The sequence below is a fragment of the Coffea eugenioides genome, chromosome 5 (genome assembly GCF_003713205.1).
Source record: "Coffea eugenioides isolate CCC68of chromosome 5, Ceug_1.0, whole genome shotgun sequence".
Taxonomy (NCBI): Eukaryota; Viridiplantae; Streptophyta; class Magnoliopsida; order Gentianales; family Rubiaceae; genus Coffea; species Coffea eugenioides.
The window spans coordinates 3,817,035-3,838,696 of NC_040039.1; the positions used below are offsets into that span (position 1 = coordinate 3,817,035).

General features: G+C 36.0%; 1 long non-coding RNA gene and 1 pseudogene across 1 annotated transcript; one reads left to right on the forward strand and one right to left on the reverse strand.

The window, feature by feature from the left end:
• Positions 1-847: 847 nt before the first annotated feature.
• On the reverse strand, positions 848-10,134 carry LOC113771006 (annotated as a pseudogene).
• Positions 10,135-16,656: 6,522 nt separating this feature from the next.
• Positions 16,657-19,185, forward strand: LOC113772519. Its single transcript, XR_003468559.1, has 3 exons — positions 16,657-16,772; positions 18,265-18,342; positions 19,073-19,185. It is a non-coding gene; the product is annotated as an uncharacterized LOC113772519 (long non-coding RNA).
• Positions 19,186-21,662: the final 2,477 nt, after the last annotated feature.

A 21,662-nucleotide genomic window follows, 5' to 3' on the forward strand; every position in this document is an offset into this window, starting at 1 on the left:
CAAGGAAAACTTTTTTTGGAATAAGTCCATGTACTGTTCAATTGTATGATTTAATTTTGCTCATGATTTTGCTTGAACAAGTTAAGCATATGACCGATTGTTCATACATTTCACATTTGTAGAAATCTCAGGAAGGCAAGATAGGCATTACACTTGTGGCCCAATGGTTTCGAGGAGAGCTTTTGATTTTATGTTTCGATGGTATGCAATTCTGCTAGCTTGTGGCATTTCTTGATTAATTTCAAGCTTGACACAAGAGAAATTGATTTGCTAATTATGATTTTTATATTTTTGTTTCAGGTTTATGGAGCCTTTAGCAACTGGCGATTATCCAGAAAGCATGAGAAAATTGGTTAGATCACGTCTCCCTGAGTTTTCAGCCGAATAGTCTAAGCAAGTAAAGGGATCATATGACTTTGTTGGACTGAATTAATATACTGCTACCTATGCGACAAATGCATTACACGATCCAACCAATTTCTTTGGCATGATATTCCTCTCCTACCTACCACAGAAATACAAGTCACATGCATTGAATCTCACATCCAAAATTCAAAAAGTGGAACATAACACCAAATTTGTTGAACAATATAATAACGACAACACAACCAAAGAAGAGGAACTTGGGGTATACATTCTATGCTTCTCTAGTTTAACTATTAGGATTTAGTTTAAACTAGTGACCACCTCAATCCTTGAAGAGGTAAACCAAGTAGTCAATACCTGTTTTCGCACTATCTGAAGATAAGCCGAAAGTTTATCACCAATTCTGTCAAACACTTCAAGTAATAATAGGATTGAATCCATCTCCACCTTCTTCTTTTTTACCTCTTGTAGGGACTTCTCATCAGCGGAGCCATACAAGGACTTGATTTCTTGTAAATTCAGAAACACAGCTTCTTTCAAGACAAAATTGTGGATCACCATCCATACTTTCCTTGACATAAAGACAACCAGTTCCCAACTTAGCATCAGCATCTTCATCAGTCTTGGAGGATTAATAGCCATTGAGTTCTTTCAGAAAGATCGGATTGGAGGCCATCCAACCACCTGTGCTCTGACACACACAAACATAAGAAGAAAAACTTTAGTTCCAGGCGTTAGGTTTTCAATTTTCTTCTAATTCAACTACGTTACTTTTGTGAACAAAAATACAAGAAGAAAAAAGTTTTGAAAAAGATATAACTTTTCCAAAATGGAAGGTATAGACATCTCGACAAATTCTTATCTCCTAGTCTTTCAAAATATAAGCACACAGAGAGCAAAGAGATTTTTAAACCCCAAGTCACAACAACCAAAGAATTATCTTGTATCAGCTAGTTAAGAAGAAAAACAAAATTGAATGGAGTAATAACTGCTTATTAACAAGGTCAAAAATCAACAAAGGAGACATGAACGGCAACGGTGCCTAGAGGACCAAAACAACTAACTCTACAATCATGCTGGTACTCTGACTCTCAAAGAATTAAGGAAGCATGCTAATTTTAATCTCAAACAACAGAGGAAAGCAGAAAATTTTACTTAGCGGCAGGGGCTGCAGCATGACCATTAGCAGCAGAAACCTGAGGCTTCTTCTCCTGAACTGGCTTAGGTGACTGAGGAGCAGTTTCTTTTCCAACCCCAGAACCCCCAAAAGTTTGCTGACTTCTGCCCTCAACTCCACCAGCACCAATACTCTTGGCAGTGCCATTAGCACCCCTGGGAGAGAACAAGCCACCACCATTAGCCAAGTTCACCTCAGATCCACCACTCCCAAAATAAACCCACTTGCCAGAACCACCATTAATAGTGTCAGAAAAGCCCCTTTTGGCCCTTGAAACAAAACCCCTAAGTACGCCAAGTTGGTACCCGTTCTTATCTTCTCCACCATGTCCTGTTTCTCTCTCGGGTGACTCTGAACCAGGTAAGCCTAGCCACCAAGGCAGTGCAACAGGCGAATTAGGGATGTTGGTGGTGCAAGCTCGATACAGTTGCCCAAATTCAAAGTGTTTGCACTAATTAGTTTATGGATGGATTTGGTAGCGCAAGTTTGATATATAAGGAGGGCATTCTCGGTGATGTGAGGACGACAAAAAGAGAGGCAGAAGATGTCTTAAGTTTTGCCTAAGTTATTAGGACATAGAATTAAACGGTGTCGTTTCCCTAAAATCCCTTCAGCCCGCCACACCACTTGAATTTTTTAGTTTGCCGCTCTTAGTTCCGTACATATAAAAAGCACGCCTTTTCCTTATTTAGATGCAAGAAGTGCACGCTTTCTTTGTCCTTTCACCTATCTATCTCTTTTTTCTTTTTTTCATCTTTATGTAATTAAGTTTTTCTATTGTTTTGAGTTTTATTTTTTTTTTACTCTCAGGTTGTGTTAAAATAATAGAATATGACAATTTAGTGTATTTGGGCAGATTTTTTTTTACCAATTTTAACTAATATAGGACTTTTTCTAATTTATTATACAATAAAATAGTTCAAAAAATAAAAATGTTGTTAGAAATATGTTTACGATCAAAAAAATAAACACTCTTTTAATTAAAATCTTTTGGTACTCATTTTGTGGTGTTATCAATTATGTATGACTTGCAGTCTAACAAGACCTGACAATTGAATTAGTTGATTGAACAATCAAAATAGTTTACAAATACATGTACGAAATGCTAAATCTATTTATTTGGTATATATATATACCAATTCATGAATGATAAATGTGGCTTCTATAATTAATAACAACCTTTTGATCATGCAAATGTTAGGATTAGACTTAATTTTGTATTAAGTTTTATTTTTAAATTCTACTATTGACTACCTCTCTATTTTTAGGTTATCCAAATTATTAATTTTTCACCATGTTGTCATTTGGATAAATGGGGAACATATGAATTTTTTTACATTTATAACAAATTATTACCTAAGTTTGGAAAAATTATAAAATATGTATACATATATAACATATATATTTTGCTAATAAAAAAATATCACTAAATTGCAACACCAGGGTGATAGTACAAATAATGAAATTTGTGTATTACATATAGGGCTAAATTGCAAAAGTTACAGTGCCATAGTTGATTTAATGAAATTGGCGAATTAGATATAGGGCTTAATTGCAAAAGTTATGGTGTAATGGTAGAGTTAAAGAAATTGGTATACTACATATGGGACAAAATAGCAAAAGTTAGGGTGTAATAGTAGAAATAAAGAAATTAGTGTACTGTATATGGGGCTAAATTACAAAAGTTATGGTGTCATAGTAGAATTAATGAAATTTTTTATTACATTTGGGGCTAAATTGCAAAAGTTAGGGTGGCATAGTAGAATTAATGAAAATGATCTAGGAACAAGTACTTTAGACAGTGACAACAATTTGTTGTCACTACCTCTGAACCGGTTGAGCGATAGTGACCATGTTGGAAGTTGTCACTATATGGACCATTTTAGTGACAACATTTTCCTAGGTCATCACACAAGTATTTCCCGATCACTAATTTTTCATGTGTTGCCAAGAGAACTAGATAGGGAGTCCATGAAACTATTTTACCTTCATAACAAGTTACTAAGTTTGGAACAATTATAAAATATTTATACATTTTTATTACAATACCTTCACCATTTTACTAATGAAAAACATAGGCTAAATTGTAAATGATAGGGTGCCATAATAGAATTAATGAAGTTGGTTTATTACACATGAGGCTAAATTGCAAAAGATAAGGTGTCATGGTAGAGTTAATGAAATTAGTTTACCACATACAGGGCTAAAATATAAAAGATAGGGTGTCATAATAGAATTAATAAAATTTATTTACAACATATGGGGCAATATTGAAAAAATTAGGGTGACATAGTAGAATTAATGAAAGTGAGTTAGGAACAATTACTTTAGACAGTGACGACTAATTGTTGTCACTAACTTTGAACCAGTAACCACATTGTGATAACATTGTAAGTAGTCACTATAGGGCCCATTTCAGTGACAATATTTTTTCAAGTCATCACAATAGTGATTTCCCGCCACACAGGCCAGTTGTGCGCCACCCATATTGTGACGATTAATCCTGTGTTGTCACTGATGATAAGTGTACCTTCTGTCAACTATGACAACATCAAAATTCGTCACTAAATTTGCTCAATTGTGACAACTTTTTCTGTTGTTACTAAGAATGTTGTTACAAAAGGCCAAATTTCTTGTAGTGTACAAATGAGGGCTTGGATCTATTTTTGTTCACACGGATCCGAGCCACGCAAATACAAATGAGGGCTCGGATCTATTTTGTTCACACGGATCCGAAATACAAATGAGGGCTCGGATCTATTTTGTTCACACGGATCCGAGCTCGGATCCGTGTTAATCAATTTCCAGTTTTTCACTTCTTTCCTTTTTCTTCATTTTTGCTCCTAGTATCCTCGTATATTTATCCTCTAGATGATCCTTACATTTTCTTCATCTCGTGCATGAATTTCATATATCAATATCCTTCACATTTTCACAAAATTAACGCGTTAATCCACTCATTCATCAAGTTTGAACACTTAAACAATATTTAATCAATTATTACCAAAAGAGTTCAAATATGGCTTTAATCTTCTTAAAACCTACCAAAAGTTCATGCCAAACTTGTACAAAAAAGTACGTTAAATATTCTTTTATCAATCTTAAGTGATTTGGATTACGGCATATAATTATATAAACCTTAAATTACCCTCGCATTTAGTCTAGGAATGTTAATCTATCTAGTACTTGATTGTATAGCTCTTCTTAGTACATACAAACCCTAAAAACTTGTCCATAATGAACAAGCATAAACATAAAATTGAAATAGCATAGATAAATCAAGGCAAAAATTGATAGAAATATTAGGGAAGGTTTTCGAAATTATAGCTAAAAATTATACATGCAAATACATGTTTCTACCATGGTTATTTATTCCTGCAACAGTAGGATTCTCAATTTAAAATATTAGTTCAGCAACAAGAAACACACAAGTCAAAAGTGGTATTGTATGTGTGGAATATGATAAGTGTTGATACAAGTTCAATTAGTTTTTTTAATGAAAATTCTAAGCCATGAATTGTTCTTTCGATGCAAATATTTTTCTTGCACTGATAATGTATATATCAGTGATTTTTGATGAATAATGCATATGGAGGATCTTATTATCAATATATGATGGATTTAGAATTTATATCTAAATTAAAATTAATTGCCATGTATTAAAACCTGTATACTCTAGTATCATTGAAGAAAAATTGACACATATTATTAGTGTTATGCCTTATTGTTTGTTTATTGGTATAAAGAAACTCCAAGGTATGTGTGAAATATGAATAATAGTTTTTGTGCATGTCTCGTATATCAAAAACCCTTACATGTATGTAACTGCAATCCATAATAAATAGGCTAAAATGTACCGGAGGGTATCACACTTCTCAAAAATGTCATTTCATCCATTCAACTTATTTTAGTACTAAATAGCCTAGTGAAATCTTTAAGATGATTCATCTCAATCATTACGATCGATGCTGCCATTAAAACATACCGAAGTTGACCATGCGTGAGGCACTTAACCATTCCATGTTTATTTTGTATATATCAAATAAATTTTTCTACAAAAAAATTTCAAAAATTCCAATGCAGACGGGATCTTTGATTAGATTTTGTGGTAATGCGAATTCTACACGTGCAATAAAACATTGAGCACGAGGCAACTAAGGTAAATTCCAGTCTTGACGTCTTTTCAGATTAGGTGAAGATGTATTTTCGAGGTTGCATGACAGGTGTCGAACCTGTATAATAATAAATATCTGCTTAAATAAAGTATAAATTTTGTATATAGTGATAGGTATGGTCGAATCCACAGGGATTGGGGAAATTCGTTTCTTCTCAAGTTCAAAATATGAGAAGATTTTTATAAAAATATGAATAACTAAACAAATTAAATAAAAAGGCCTAACTAATAATTTACTAACAATGAAACAATAATAAATAAACTCTAGTCAAGAAATAGTTTCGAAGATTGTTCACTCAATTGATCATGGATGCAATAATAATTTCATTTGCTCACTGATAAATATGTTACAACTGCCAAACAAGCAACGACAATCAACTTCTCCTTATTGTATCGATGATCAAGGTACGGCCGTTAATCACTTCCCTAATTAAGAAATAACTCTAGATACTATAGTAGAGTTCAATTTTTCAATTGTCTTAAGAATTAGAGAAGCTCTGTTCTAATCAAAAAATACGCTACAAGGGTTATTTTAAATTAGCCCATATGTTTCCCTGACACAAACCCAGTCACACCAGCCACCACAAATTAAAACAATTAAATAATTATGGATTTAACTACTCTAACTAGTTTTAGGTTATTAGATTAATTAAATTTCGGGCGCTCTTGATATTCAAGTAAAATAGTAACCATGAGAAATTAAATCAAAGAACATACGAATACTAGTATATAAAAGAAATAAAAATAATCAATTCTATCTCACAATTTTGGATGAACCAAATCTTCTGTTATTTCTTGACTAGAAAAGAGAGACTTAGCTACTTATCATAGAAGGAATTCCGCAAAACTCCATTGAAGCTGATTGCATATCGTTTTTCTTCTTCACTAATGAAGAGTCAGCTGCCAATTTATGAAACAAGTGACGGCTCTCCCAGTGCTAATCACTCGGGTCGTCCCCTTTTTTTTCCGTTCATTTCCTAATTGAAGTCTATTACTAAATAAAAATTAGTCTCCTAAATAGAAAAGGAAACCATAAAAGAAAATATTTCAAGTTTCCTAATTCAACCATAAAACTAATAATGAAAATTCAAGTCTTCCAAATCTTCCTCTAAAACTGCCCAGAGTTTGAATCGAACTTGGAAACAGGCCTCGAACGTGCGAATCCCAAATTAACTGGAAAATTGTCCCTTTTAATCACGTTTTGCTGATTTTTTCTACAATTAGCACTATTAACCAAATATAAGTAAAATTCATCAATAAAAACAATGTTTGGCTAAAATCAAGGGAAAAATAATCATAAATTAAATAGTAATTTTGCACCCTATCAATTCCTCCCACACCTAGATCATGCTTATCCTCAAGCATGAGAAACAACAAATCAAGCAATCAAAATAAAACAATGGTATTATTCAAATCATCTATTGCCAAGATACAATTAAAACACGTGTCAAACATTAGTGGCTAGCCTCCAAGAGATATCTCTCCAGTTAGCTTTAAAAACCAAGGACACTTTCAACTGTTGATTAACTAATCTAAGAATATAAAATGTTCAACTAACATTTGTTAGCAAACAGTTTAACTATTAAGTAAAATCTCAACATTAAACTCATGGATCAGCAGACTAACAAAATTATTAACGTACTTGCATATTTTTCACTATTAGCTCATCTTTTTTTTCTTTTCTAAAATATCCCCACACTTGAGTTTTTTTTTTTTTAACTTCGGGGGAAAAAACTTAGTTCTTAACCATTTAAATCTTTTGACGTGAACTTCGACATCTGACAAATGAAGAAACCTGGTTACTCAACTTTTATCGTCAAAGGACCACATACTCATAGTTATCGTCACTTTTTGACGTGAATATTGACACTTATGGTGAAGACTCCCAATTACTAGATAACGATACTAGCAGAGTATAGCTAAACATTATTAAAAAATAAACAATAAAATAAAATTAAGGATCACAAGCCCACTTCATTTTCTAAACATGGAGAACTAAGATTAATAGTTGAACCAATTTACATGAAAATTGCCAGACAAATATTAACAACATCTAGAAAGGTTAACCAAAAATTGCAAAAGTCACAAAATCTCAAATATTCACCAAAGAAACATCCTTAAATTTAATCATGTCATACTTAACACCTTAAAGTATAAAATCTTAGCAATAGAAAAATTTGAGAATGTAACCATCATTTATCAAAGATTAACATTACTATGTGCTGCGCAAAGTAGGCAAAAAGTGGATAAAATTCAAAAAACAATTGAACAAAAAATTTGAACAAAAAATGACTACAGTTGCACTTTTCTAGTATACTACTCCACTACACCTAAACATTACATTGTCCCCAATGTAAAAAAATAAAGAATCAAAAGATGAATTAAAAAGGACAACGAAACTTCCCTGATCATCGAGGTGGGCACGAATAGCTATAGGTGACGCGCAAAGGACATGTAGAGCTCGATGGTGGCCAACTGATAATCTATTTGATGAACTTATCTAGCAGGTGCTGCAACTGGACATCAAAAGATAATGGTGTTGGAGGTGTGGATGTAGACGAATTTTGATAGGTCAGGATCACCACCAACTTAAAAATTTCTCCTTTAATGGCTCGATAGCAAAGCTGATGAAGATGAAGGCTATGATCGGCAGCCGAGGACGTCAAATGGCTCACGATGGATGGGCAAGAATCACGCGCAATGAGAGGTGACAATGGCAATTGATGGGCTGCGGTGGAATTTAAGGTCCTAAAGTTGTGGTCTTGCGGCTGGAAAAGGAAAGAAAGAAAGAAAAAGAACGAGAGAGAAGAAGAAAGGAGAAAGAAAGAAAAAAGAAAGAGAAAGAAAGAAAGAAAAAGAAAGAGAAAGAGAAAATGAAAAGGGAAAAAGGAGAGAAAAAGAAAGGGAAAAAAATTTTGGTTTTTTTTTGTTTACCCTTCCCCAGGACAAGACATGGACACGTCCTGTTAGTAGAAACCCTTTTGACGATGAAATTGTTGAATTAAAAGTTACGACGTGTCCTCTAGACGCGGGCGCGTCATGTTGGTCCAAACACTGATGATAGATTGGAGAATTAACGCATTACCATGCACCCTCAAGGTGCGGGCATGTCATGTTGGTGGAAATGCTTCTGATGATTGAGTGAAGTATTTGTGCATTACCACGTGCCATCAAGGTACAGGCACGTCCCATCGGGAGGAAGTTTTCTAACAAAGAAAATATAAAAAACGAAAATTAAACACACCAAATTCAAAAATCTAAGATAAATAAAATGAAACTAATAATAAAAATAAACTAAAAATTGAATTGGGTTGCCTCCCAATAAGCACCTTTTCTTAACGTCTTTGACTAGACGTTAAGCATCACTTCTAAATTTGGATGTAATTCAAATTATCTTACAATCGGTGACATTCCTCCAGGATCCAAATCGCCATTGAGTGCAACCATCTTCTTTAATTTTCTACTCATTTGCACCTCATAAATTGCTTTCATCCTATGATACTTGTTTGCAGCAACTTTGAATTTACCCCTACAATCAAATTCAAAAAATTCTTACACAGAGAGATTAGTAGCATGAATGGCAAACACAGAATGAGGGTTAACAGGATGTTCCATTGTATCAAAAATATTAAAGTGAACTAATTCTCCATCAATTCTATTGGAAGAGTACCCTTACTAACATCAATCTTAATTTGGGCAGTACTCAAGAAGGGCATTTCTAATATAATAGGTAATGAATTTGGAGTACTTCTATCATCCATGTAAAGCACATAAAATTACCAGGAAAAATTAATCCATCTACTTGCACTAAAACATCCCCAATTACCCCATCCGAATAAGCAAATGTACGAACAGTAATCAATTGACTTATTATCCCAGTTTCTTTCGAAGGTCCTAAATTTAGAAAATCATAAATCGATTTACGCATCACGTTAATAGAAGCCTCTAAATCAAGTATGACATTTTTAATCTTAAAATGTCCAATCTTACAAGGGATAGTAAACATGCTTGAATCCCCGCATTTAGCTGGTAGTTTTCTTTGTAAAATCGCTGAGACGTTCTCACTTACCACAATCTACTCATCCCCTCTCAATTTCTTCTTATTGATGCACAAATTCTTCAAGAATTTAGTATATTTTGGCACTTGCTTGATCGCGCCCAACAAAGGGATATTGATTGCCACCTTTCGAAACACCTCTAGAACCCCCTTTTCCTTGTCTTGCTTCTTTGGTTTCTCTAACCTGTTCGGAAAAGACGGTGGGTTAGTTCTAACTTTAATTATAGAATTAGGAATTACCTTTGGATTCACGCTTCTCATTCCTTCCTTCTCAAGCTCTTTTTCGATTCGTTCTTTATTTTTATCCTTCGGAATCACGAGCTTAGGTCCCTCAGCTTCTCTTCCACTCCTCAAAGTCATGGCGCTTACATTCTATGGGTTCACTTCGGGTTGAGATGGCAGTTTTCCTTGACCTTGGGATTCTAGATGGTTAATCGATATCGCCATCTGACTTATTTGATTCTGTATCTCCTGTATGTCAGAGTCCGTCTTTTGCTGATGCCGAACAGTGGTTGCAGCTAATTGTTTCACCAGCTCTTCCAAAGAAAGACCTGAATCAAATGAAGAAGGTTAGGGTTGGGATTGGTACTGTTACTGGTACCCCTTGCTATCTATTTGGCATGAAGTTTTGCTGTCTATTTCCTCTATAGTTGAGATTCGGATGGTCCCTCCAACCTGGGTTATAGGTGCTGGAGTACGTGTCATACTGCTCTCTTGGCGTGCGTATGTGACCAATCATATTTACCGGTTCAACTCCTTCATCTTGTAACACTAGACACCTATCTGTAGGATGACTCGTGTCCTTACAAATACCACATGCTTTGGCCTACTGCAAATTTTCTACAGCCAACTGTCGAATAACTGAAGTTAATTCAGATAATTGTTATTGAATTGATGAGACATTTACCTTATTTACTCGATGAGTATGAACATCCTATCTTGTGCCAAATTGTTGAGAATTTTCTGCCATCCTTCCTATCAATTTCCAAGCTTTTTGGGGGATCTTATTCACCAAAGCACCTCCACTAGTAGTATTATAAGACTTCTATCTGTATATAACAAACCTTCATAGAAATATTGAATCTGGAGCTGCTCGCTAATCTGGTGCTAGGGTCATCTAGTACACAGCTTCTTGAATCTCTCCCAGTAGTCATAGAGAGACTCTCCCCGATGCTGTGTAATGCCACATATTTCCTTCCTCAGACTGGCGGCTCAGGACGCAAGAAAATATTTTTTCAAAAATTTCTTTTTTAACTATTCACAGGTTGTTATACTACCTAGTGATAAATAGTATAACCAATTTTTTGTTGCGTCCTTGAGGAAAAAAGAAAATGCTCATATTTTTATCTGCTCTTCAGTAATTCCCGGGGGTTTTATACTTGTGTATACTATATCAAATTCCTATAAGTGCTTCTGGAGCTCTTCACCTGAAAAACTATGAAAAGAAGGTAATAGGTGAATTAGACCAGAGTTTAATTCAAAAGGAGTGGCATAATGGCTGCTTGATTTAAGTTTGGAACAGCCAACTCCCCTAAAGTTCGAGCATTAGCCATGACGACGTCTTCTTGATCATAATCGTTCAAGGTATCACTAAAAGAATTTGTCGATTCGACTACTAGATTGAGCCTCTGAGTATCAGCAACAGATTATTCCTCTCTATTGTGTCTGGTCTCCTTCCTTGTTCTACGTGCAATCTTCTTTATTTTAGGATCGAAAATTAATTTGCCTGTACATGAAGAGTGAGGCATAAATCAGAAAAAAATACCAGAAAATTTAAAATAAAATGAACTTAAAAAAGAAAATAAATTAACTAACGCCAACCCCCGACAATGGCGCCAAAAATTGATAGGTGTCGAACCTGTACAATAATAAATATCTGCTCAAATAAAATATAAATTTTGTATACAGTGATAAGCAGGATCGAATCCACAAAGATTGGAGAAATTCGTTTTTCCTTAAGTTCAAAGTATGGGGGGATTTTTATAAAAATATGAATAACTAAATAAATCAAATAAAAGGCTTAACTAATAATTTATTAAAAATGAAACAATAATAAATAAACTCTAGTCAAGAAATAACTTCGGAAATGGTTCACTCTATTGATCATGAATGCAATAATAATTTCATTAACCCACTAATAAACAAGTTAGAACTGTCAAACAAACGATGACAATCAACTTCTCCTCACTGTATCGGTGATTAAGGTACGACTGTTAATCACTTCTCTAATCAAAAAATAACCCTAGGTATGACCGTAGAGTTCAAATTTCCAATTGCCTTAAGAATTAGAGAAGCTCTGTTCTAATCAAATAACATGCTACGAGGGTTATTTTAAATTAGCCCATATGTTCCCCTGATACAAACCCGATCATGCCAGTCACCACTAATTTAAACCAATTAAACAATTACGGATTTAACTGCTCTAACTGATTTTAGGTTATTAGATTAATTAAATATCAGACGTCCTTGATATTCAAATAAAATAGTAACCATAAGAAATTAAATCAGAGAACGTATGAATACCGGTAAATAAAAGAAATAAAAATAATCAATTCGATCTCATAATTTTGGATGAACCATCCCCCGTTGTTTCTTGACTAGAAAAGAGAGATTTAGCTACTTATCATAGAAGGAATTCTGCAAGACTCCATTAAAGCTGATTGCATATCGTTTTTCTCCTTCACTAACGAAAAGCCAGCTGCCAATTTATGAACAAGTGACGGCTCTCCCAGTACTAATCACTCAGGTCTGTCCCCTTTTTTTTTCTGCTCGTTTCCTAATTGAAGTCTATTATAAATAAAAATTAGTCTCCTAAATAGAAAAGGAAATCATAAAAGAAAATATTCCAAGTTTCTTAATTCAACCATAAAACTAATAATGAAAATTCAAGTCTTCCAAATCTTCCTCTAAAGGTGCCTAGAGTTTGAATCGAACTTGGAAACAAGCCCCGAGCGTGCGAATCCCAAATTAACTGGAAAAATTGCCCCTTTTAATCACGTTTTGCTCCTTTTCCTACAATTAGCACTATTAACTAAATATAAGCTAGAGACTTCCTAAAGGTATGTGTCAAGAGATTTGTGCTAGAATTGCCAGATTTTGGTGGGGGGATGGGGAAAAAGAAAACAAAGTACATTGGGTTAGATGGAGTAAGTTGCCAAAAGTAAAAGGGAAAGGGGGGTTGGGCTTTAGAGATCTGGAAGCTTTCAACATATCTTTGCTTGCAAAACAAATATGGAGAGTCGTTACCAATCCAAATTTGTTAGTAAGCAAAGTTTTGAAAGCTAAGTATATGAAAGAGGAAGAATGGCTAGAGAAAAATCCTCCAAACACTGCTTCTTGGTGATGGAAAAGCATTCACAAAGGGGGGGAGTTACTTCAAGAGGGTCTATGGAATATAGTGGGAGATGGAAGGACTGTGAAGATCTGGCATGATAGATGGATCCCTGGTTTGGACAATGGAAGAGTATCAACTGTAAGACCAGCTGATTGCCAGCTAGTTTATGTTCAGGAATTGATAGAGGGAGGGAAGTGGAAGACTGATTGCTTGCAGCAATGGTTTAATGCGAAAGATATGGAAAACATAACTAGTATCCCCCTCAGCTTATATGGAAGGAAGGATTGACTTTACTGGAAACACAACAAGTCTGGGGTGTACACAGTGAAGACTGGATATGTTGCAACAAAGGTGGAAGGTGACACTCAGAATCGAAGGATAGCACCTGGCTCAAAAACTAGCTGGGAAATTGGGAAACACACTGTGTGGATGACAGGTTGTCGAGCCTGTGCAATAATAAAAACCTGCTCAAACTAAGTTAATTTCTGTAGATAGTGATAAATAGGGTCGAATCCACAGAAATTGGGGATATTTGTCTCTTTTGAAATCCAAAGTGGCACGGGGGTGTTTTTGTATAAATGATGACAGTTAAAGTAGTTCAACTAACAATAAAATAGCCAACTAAAAATTAAATGATAATTCACTAAAATTAGAGTAACAATAATTAAAGATCTAGCCAAGAAATAACTTCACCAATGATTCACCTAATTGATCATCGATGCAAAACCAATTTCAATTATTTATTAATAAATAGGTTATAAGTCCCAAACAAGCGTTGACAGTCAACCTCTCCTTATTGTATCGGTGACTAAGGTACGCCCGTTAATCACTGCTCTAATTGAAGAATAATCTTAGGTACGCCTGTAAGATTTAATTCCCCAATTGCCATACATATTAGAAGAGACCTATTCTAACCAAATAACGCACTAGCATGGTTATTTCAGGTTAGCTCACGTATTCCCTGACATAAGTTTAATTATGCCAGTTGTCACTATTTCAAGGCAATTAAACAATTACGGATTTAATGCCCCAATTGACAATAGATTACCCAATCAATTAAATATCCGGATTCAAGACAATCAATTAATTGAATAATCATAACACTATAATCAGAGAATATGCGAATATTAATAAATAAAAGGAAAAGATCAAATTAAATCGATCTCACAATTTTAGGTGACCCGAAACATACGTTGTTTCTTGGCTAGAAAAAGGGATTTAGTTCATCCCTAATGAGGAACATCCCCACGAAGTGGAAGGAACAATTGCGGCCTTTGTCATTGATCGGGAGAATTCAATTTGCTCGAATTACAAAGGAAAAGCAAGCCACAACGATTGATTCAATTGCACCTAATTGTTCCAAGCACATGTGGCAGGAGAACCACAAAGGACGAAAGGCTAAAGTCAAAAAGAAAATTCCTACAGGGAATGATTTCTTTGCCTTCTATGGCCTCTGACATACGGGAATTGAAGCTAAACAAAAGCCAACCAAAGAAAAGTCAACAAAAGCAACTTCAAGTAGTCCTAACTAATTCCTCTCTAAAATTCCTCTTCACTTGCGGCGGTTCCCTTGGGATAGAAGGCTCTCCATCCGCTGCCCTTTTCAGCAATTTACCAAAAAGGGTCGCCTCTTGATATACCAAAAATGCCCCTGGACGCTTGCTATTTGAACTCTTTCCTGATGACTGCCAAATTGGCACTTGTTATGGTATTTTTGTTCTACTCCCTGTAAAAAGTGCAATTTTTTAAAAGAGAGTAGAATCCGACAATTAATCCACATTGGATCAGGTAATAAAGGAAAATTAATTATAAAATAAACAACAATATTGCAATCTATCAATTCCCCCACACCTAAACCATACTTGTCCTCAAGCATGATAACAGCAAACAACCCCAATATTTGACAATGGCTATTGCTCCATCTACCATATTGCCAAGATACCAAGAAAAACATAAATCAAGCATCAATGATCAAGATCCAAGAAACATCACCCCGGTTAGTTTCTAAATCACAAACTCCTTCAATTCTAGGTTAATTAATCTAAGAAAAAGGAATGATCGCTCAACATTATCAGCAAATGGTCCAACTATTAACCAAAATCTCAACATTAAATTCACAAATCGGCAAGCTGACTCTTTCACACACTAACACAATCTTCATCTTTCTTATCACGTTTTCTATTTCTTTCTATTTCTTTTTTTTTCCTTTTCAATAGTAACAAAAGACTTAGTCTTTGGCCATTGGAGTCTTTTGACATGAACTCCAACATTTGCCAGATGGAGGAGCCCGGTTACTCAGCTCCGATCACTATAAGACCACGTACTCATAGCAACTACTATTTTTTGACGCTAGAATCGACACTTTTGGTGAAGATGCCCGGTTACTCAATAGTAACAACTAGCGGAGTACAGTCAACTCTTATTTACAACCAGATAACACAATAACTCACAATATCACAAAGAAAATAGCAGCAGCTAGCCTTATTTTTCAAACATGGAGAACTAAAGTTAATCACTGGACCAATTCACATGAAAATGCCAATAATCATTCCCAATACCTAGAAAAGTTAACCAAAAATTGTAAGGGTCACAACATCATCGATATTCACCAAAGAGATGTGCTTGGGCTCAACCACATTAACTAAATACACTTTTATTATTAAAACTTGATAATAGTAGAATTAGAGTCAACAATCCAACATCAAACTTTGACAGTCATAGGAGAGCTAGACAGATAAATGACAAAAAAGTAAACGAAAATTAGACAAATAACAAACTAAAAATAAAAGAAAAACATCTGGAAACTAAAAACTAGAAAAATTAGCACCCCATCTAATCCCCCCCACACCTAAATGACACATTACCCTCAATATAACAAATAAACAGTAATAACAAGAAGAAGTGTGAGGACCCATAATTTTATTATTTCAAAATATTGTTAAATTGGTCATTTTAAAAATATTTCGTACTCGAGTTACCCAAAAAAAAAATACTAAAGTACATGAATTTCTCGAAAATAAATTTTACCGATTGGTTCTTTACGCGTATATTATTTTAATGCCCAAATTTATTCAAGATGAATTGCTTATCGTGATTTTTATTGTTATATATATATACTTGGATTATCATATTTTAGAGTTTTAGAATCGAATAAGTTGAATTTCCAAGTTCAAACAAGAAAACCCTTAAGTTTGACCTTCATATGCGCGCGTGCCGAAAAGGCCCCGACAGGCACATTAATTTGATTAATTGGAGATTTTAAGAACATGATATTAGACTACTAGTAATGTACTATTAATGTACTAGGGAAATTATCTCAGAGGTTTAGTGCACAAAAGTTGCAAACGAGCGCGAAAATTGGACACGCGAAGATCCTAAACGGACCTAGCATGAGTTGACACTTAGACTTAAGGCACCAATTCTCTCCACTTTCATTACAATACCTGATTTCATTCTCTCTCCTCTCGTCACTCTCTATTGGGCCGAAGATGGGAAGAAAAAAATCTAGCCAAAATCCTCACAAACTTGCTTCAATCCACCTCCAAATTTCATCATCCATTAGAGGGCTTTGATCCTAGCTTGGAAGAGGGGGCTGTTCATCGGTTTTCTTGGAGGAATTTCGGTCAAGATTTCTGCTCTAAAGCTGTCCAACTAAGTTCTTGAGGTAACTCACTCACCCACACTTCAATCTTGCAAAATTATAGCTCAAATGGAGCAAAGGTAGCCTGGGTTTGCAACCTATGGTAGAATTTGGGTTGATTGGTTGAGTAATTATGTTCTTGCAATTTCATGACATGCTCGAGGGTTTGAGGATGCTTATTGGTGGCTGATGTGATGAATTAACATGTTGTGGTTGCTGATATTGTGCTATGTTACATGTATATAGAATGATTGATGGAATGAAGTTGGAAGAAAGTTAGAAATTTGGAGAATGTATTGTCTGAAATTTCTGACCTGCTGCCCGACTTTCTTGTTTGCTGCTGCCCTGTAATTTCGAATATTTTCTGGTGCTAATTGAGCTTCCAAATTGGTGTGGATATGTTGTGCTATGTGTATTGTGGTTGTCTACCAAAAATCAACCCAAATGGTTGGTTAAATTTTGAGTTACAAGTAAAGAAGCAAAACTGGAACAAGCTCCAGAATTTTCTGACCAGCAACATTTGTGTAGCTATAACGTTTTGCTCGTTGATCGAAATTGAGTGCCGTTTGTGGCATTTGAAAGTAGACTCTTAGAGCTTTAAAATGGTACCAAGCTCATTTTCTAGTTCGTCCCGAGCGATTCGTGGCGAGTTTTGAAAGTTGGCTGTCTGTTTATTACTGTTCATCCGAGACTGTCCAGAAAATCCATTTTGTTGCTTGATTGATTTTGAACCGCTTATGTCTGGATTTTGGAAATGATTTCTTCTACATAAATATATCCTTGTGAACCTAGTTTCTAACACCACCAACCGTTTTCAATATCACTGAGAATCGAGTAAGATACGGCCTAATTAGCGAAGTGCATTAAATCTGGAAAATTTCTGGAAAGGCCAACAGTCCAGGAATTTTAGCGAACTTCAACTTTTTATTTCTTGAGCTAGGAACATCGGAATCGAGTTCTGTTTTTTTCATTTGAAACCTGGATTGGACTTTACATATATCAAATTTCAAAGGCTGGTTTTGATTCTATGATTTTTAGCGAAATTCCAAAATTATTGGAAAAACTTGGACTGTTTTGACCTATCTTCAATGAATAGTAAACTTTCTTGGAGAAATTGACTTGTTTCTGATTTGATTCTTGGAAAGTGACCTTCTACAAAGTTGTTATGCTTCGAATGAAGTTTTTGACGGTGTAAAATTTTCCATTTTTAGACTTTCCGAACTTCCGGACTGATATTTCCAAGAATGACTCGAAAAGTGAAAATTTCCAATTTGGACCTAAATGTTCTTTTAAGGGCCTAGGTTACATTTTTACAACTCTTAGAGCATTTCAAACCTATTTTCATGGTGAACTTGAGTTCACCTATCACTTGAGACCTCATTTGAAAGTCGGTTCCTTATGAACTGAAATACTTTGGAAACTTGAATTTTGGAGTCAAAATTGACTATTTCTTTTCTTTACACGAATACTGTATGGCCTGGAATTTGAGATACAATGCATTATTGCATACTTTCAGGATCTCAAGAGGACTTCGAGGGAACTCCCGGCGAAGCGTCTTAGAGCTAATTTCTCAAACTTTGACTTTTGATACTTGGTGAGTATCAAGTGCATGTGAAGTGTTTAAATGAAATGATTCTTGTACTTGCTAGTTAATGAGACTAGGGCGTACTTTATCGCCCTTGTCCTCTCTTTCATGAGATTGCTTACTTGATAAGTGAAACGTGTTACATGTGAATGCAAATGAAAGTGTTTTTCGTGAGCATTGAGCGGCAGAATGTATCATGCCCTTTTTGGGTAGGAGGTACTGCTCATCCCATCTCAATGCTATGACCAAATCTTGTCGATTGGAGTTTCGTCTCATCGACCTAAAAGTGAATAGGGGGGACGCCCCAACCCATTGGCTAGCCTTGTAACTCGAGCCGGCAAGGGTTTGGTCGAGAAACTTGGTGCACCTTGGGAAGTGTTATAGCTTGATCCAAATAAGGGGTCTTGCTAGGTATACTTGTTAAGTGATACCACCTACATGCTTGTTTGGTTACGGATCCAAGAGGGTGTCATGGTGGCTGGAGGTAGTAAGTGGAGTTCTACATGGATAACTGTGAAAGTTGACGGAGGGTCAACTACCTGAGCTTGGATCGCGCGTGGATTAGCTCCTGAGAGCTTCCGTATCCTTTTATTGTGATTAAATTCCCTAGTTGCTTAATGTTTCGCAGTTACTTGTTACTCGAGTTATTGCTTTATATTGTGTCTTTACTAGCATGCTTGCATGTTATTCCCTTGGCCTCACTGAGCGTTAGCTCACCCCAATTTGTTTTCCTTAACAGGTTTGGAAGTAGAAGTTCTGAGGCTTAATTAGTGACCCCCAAAAATAATTTTTCCTCACAGGGCTCGAGGCCAAAGAAAGCGCTTGTATTGAGTTATTAGTGCCTGAAGGGATATCTCATATATAATTTGAATTCGACTCACTTGATAAGTATTTGATGTAATTATTTGAAAACTAAGGACTTTTGTCTTATTCGAGGAATGATACCCTTACTTGAGATTTGTAATGTATATTATCTCGCTCTAAGTTTGAAAAATGTTATTTCGTTTATTCTTGAGGTTGTACCCTATGTTATTGGATGTGAGTGATGTATTTTATTTGAGAACTGTAGTGAGTCCCGGCGAGAGCTGGGCAGGCGGTCCGCCGAGCCCTTTGGTTCGCCTTAGTGGGAGGTGAGGCTGTCAAAAGAAGGGCAACGGGACTTCCCTGAAGTCGTCAAAACAGTGGCGGGTTAGGCCCAAATGGAGGCGGAAAGCCCGCGTGCTGCATAAATGCTGCCAGATTCTGGGGACTCAAGACAGAAATAAGCAAAATAGAACTCAAGTGATACCAAAAATGACCCCAACAGAGCAGTGAATTCAACCAATTTGAATAAGTAAAATACGGTCAGAAGTGCTTCCCAAATAACCATAGAGAATGACAAAAATTTTCCACCCAAAGCCTCTTCAAGTGTCTCCAATTGGACAAGAACAACTCAGTCATAGATCCCCAACAGCCAATTAGGTAGCCAATCACAGAGGATTAATAAATTATATGCAAACTACCACAATCAATACCATTGGTGCATGCACAGGTAATAACCAATTCAACCAGTCAACCCAAACTACTGAGAAATCCCAACCAACACCAAACAGTACCAGCATTTAGAGGAAACCAAAATGGCAATCAATTTGAACATAACTCCCAAATAATTCCTAAATAACATGTGGGAAATCAAACAAATCAACCCTACTAGTGCAGTACAAGGCAACCAAGTAAGAAAAAGGCAACAACAATTAACGAACTATATTTTAGAAATTGATGTCCTAGAGAATTAATTAACAGTAGGGAAAATACAATACCTCCACCTATCAAAATTAGACAGGTAGTGACGGCGCGGCACGGTCGGCGGCGTACGGCAGCAGAGGTGGTGAGAGCTGTGGAGTGTGGTTGACGCCACGCGTGAGGGGGAGCAGGGCTGCCCACGGGGTGGCCACGCGTGGTCCTAGGCTGCGCTTGGGCGAGAGAGAGAGAGAGGAACAGCGGACGTTGGAGGCTGGGCAGCGGCGCGCATCACAGGCTGAACGAGAAAGGAGGAGAGAGAGACGCGGCTCTGGTGGAGGGTTGCGAACGAGGTGGCGCACGCTGGTTGAGGCATTGCCATGTGCGTAAGGGACAAAGGGGCGGCGTGCGACAGCAGCCGTGGGAGAAAGGGCAGGGGAGCGGTGAACAGCGGCGGCGGTCGTTCGCAAGGGAGGCAGCGTATGAAGGAAAAAGGAATCGGGGAGGAAGAAAGAAAGAAAGGAAGAAGAAAGAAAGAAAAAAAAAAAGAAAAGAAAAGAAAAGAGAAAAGAGAAAAACAAAAACAAAATAGTTTTTGGGTTTTTTTTTTCATTTTTGAAGTTACGGTCAAACAAAAAATTTCTTTTTTTTTTGGAACAAAATGTATTTTCGAAATTCAGAATTTGAAATGAAAATGGCCTCGAAATTCTTTGAGGTTTGAATGCTCATCTTTCTTGCGAACATGACGCGGACATGTCAAGAAGGTAAGAACCCTTCTGATGAAGAGCTTTCCATGTGACTCGGCGTGGGCACGTCATGAGGATGGAAACCCTTTTGACCAAGCACCAGGAAGTCGCATTGTGCCACGCGCCTAGTTGACGCGAGTGCGTCAAGTCAGAGAGATACCTACGAAGAATCAAAAACGAAAATTGAAGCCAGAAATCTGTCAAACTCAATGAAAACATATTTAACCTATCAAACAAAATTGAATAAACAACTAAAAGAAATTGAGTTGCCTCTCAATGAGCGTCTTTCTTTAACGTCTTTGACTAGACGTTAAACACCACTCTTTAATATGGATGTAATTCAATTTTTCTTGTAATCGATGGCCCTCCTCTGGGATCCAAATAACTTTTGAGTGCAGCTTTCTTTCTTAATTTTCTATTCCTTTTCAACTTATAAATTGCTTTCTTCCCCTGATACTTGTTCGCAGCAATTTTGAATTTATCCCTACAAGCAAACTCAGAAAATTCTTACACAGAGAAATTAATAGCATGAATAGCAAACACAGAGTGAGAGTTAACAGGATGTTCCATTGTATCAAAAATATTAAAATTGACTATTTCTCCATCAAATTTCATGGACAAGGTACCCTTATTAACATCAATTTTTGTCTGCGCTGTGCTAAAAAAAAGTCTACCTAGTAGCAAAGATGAGGGGTCAGGGGAATGATCATCATCCATGTCAAGTACATAAAAGTCAGATGGGAATACCAAATCATTAATTTTGACCAACACTTCCTCAACCAACCCATTAGGGTATGCATTGGTTCAGTCAGCTAACTGAATTATTATCCCAGTTTTTTTTAATGGATCTAGGTTCAGAGAAAC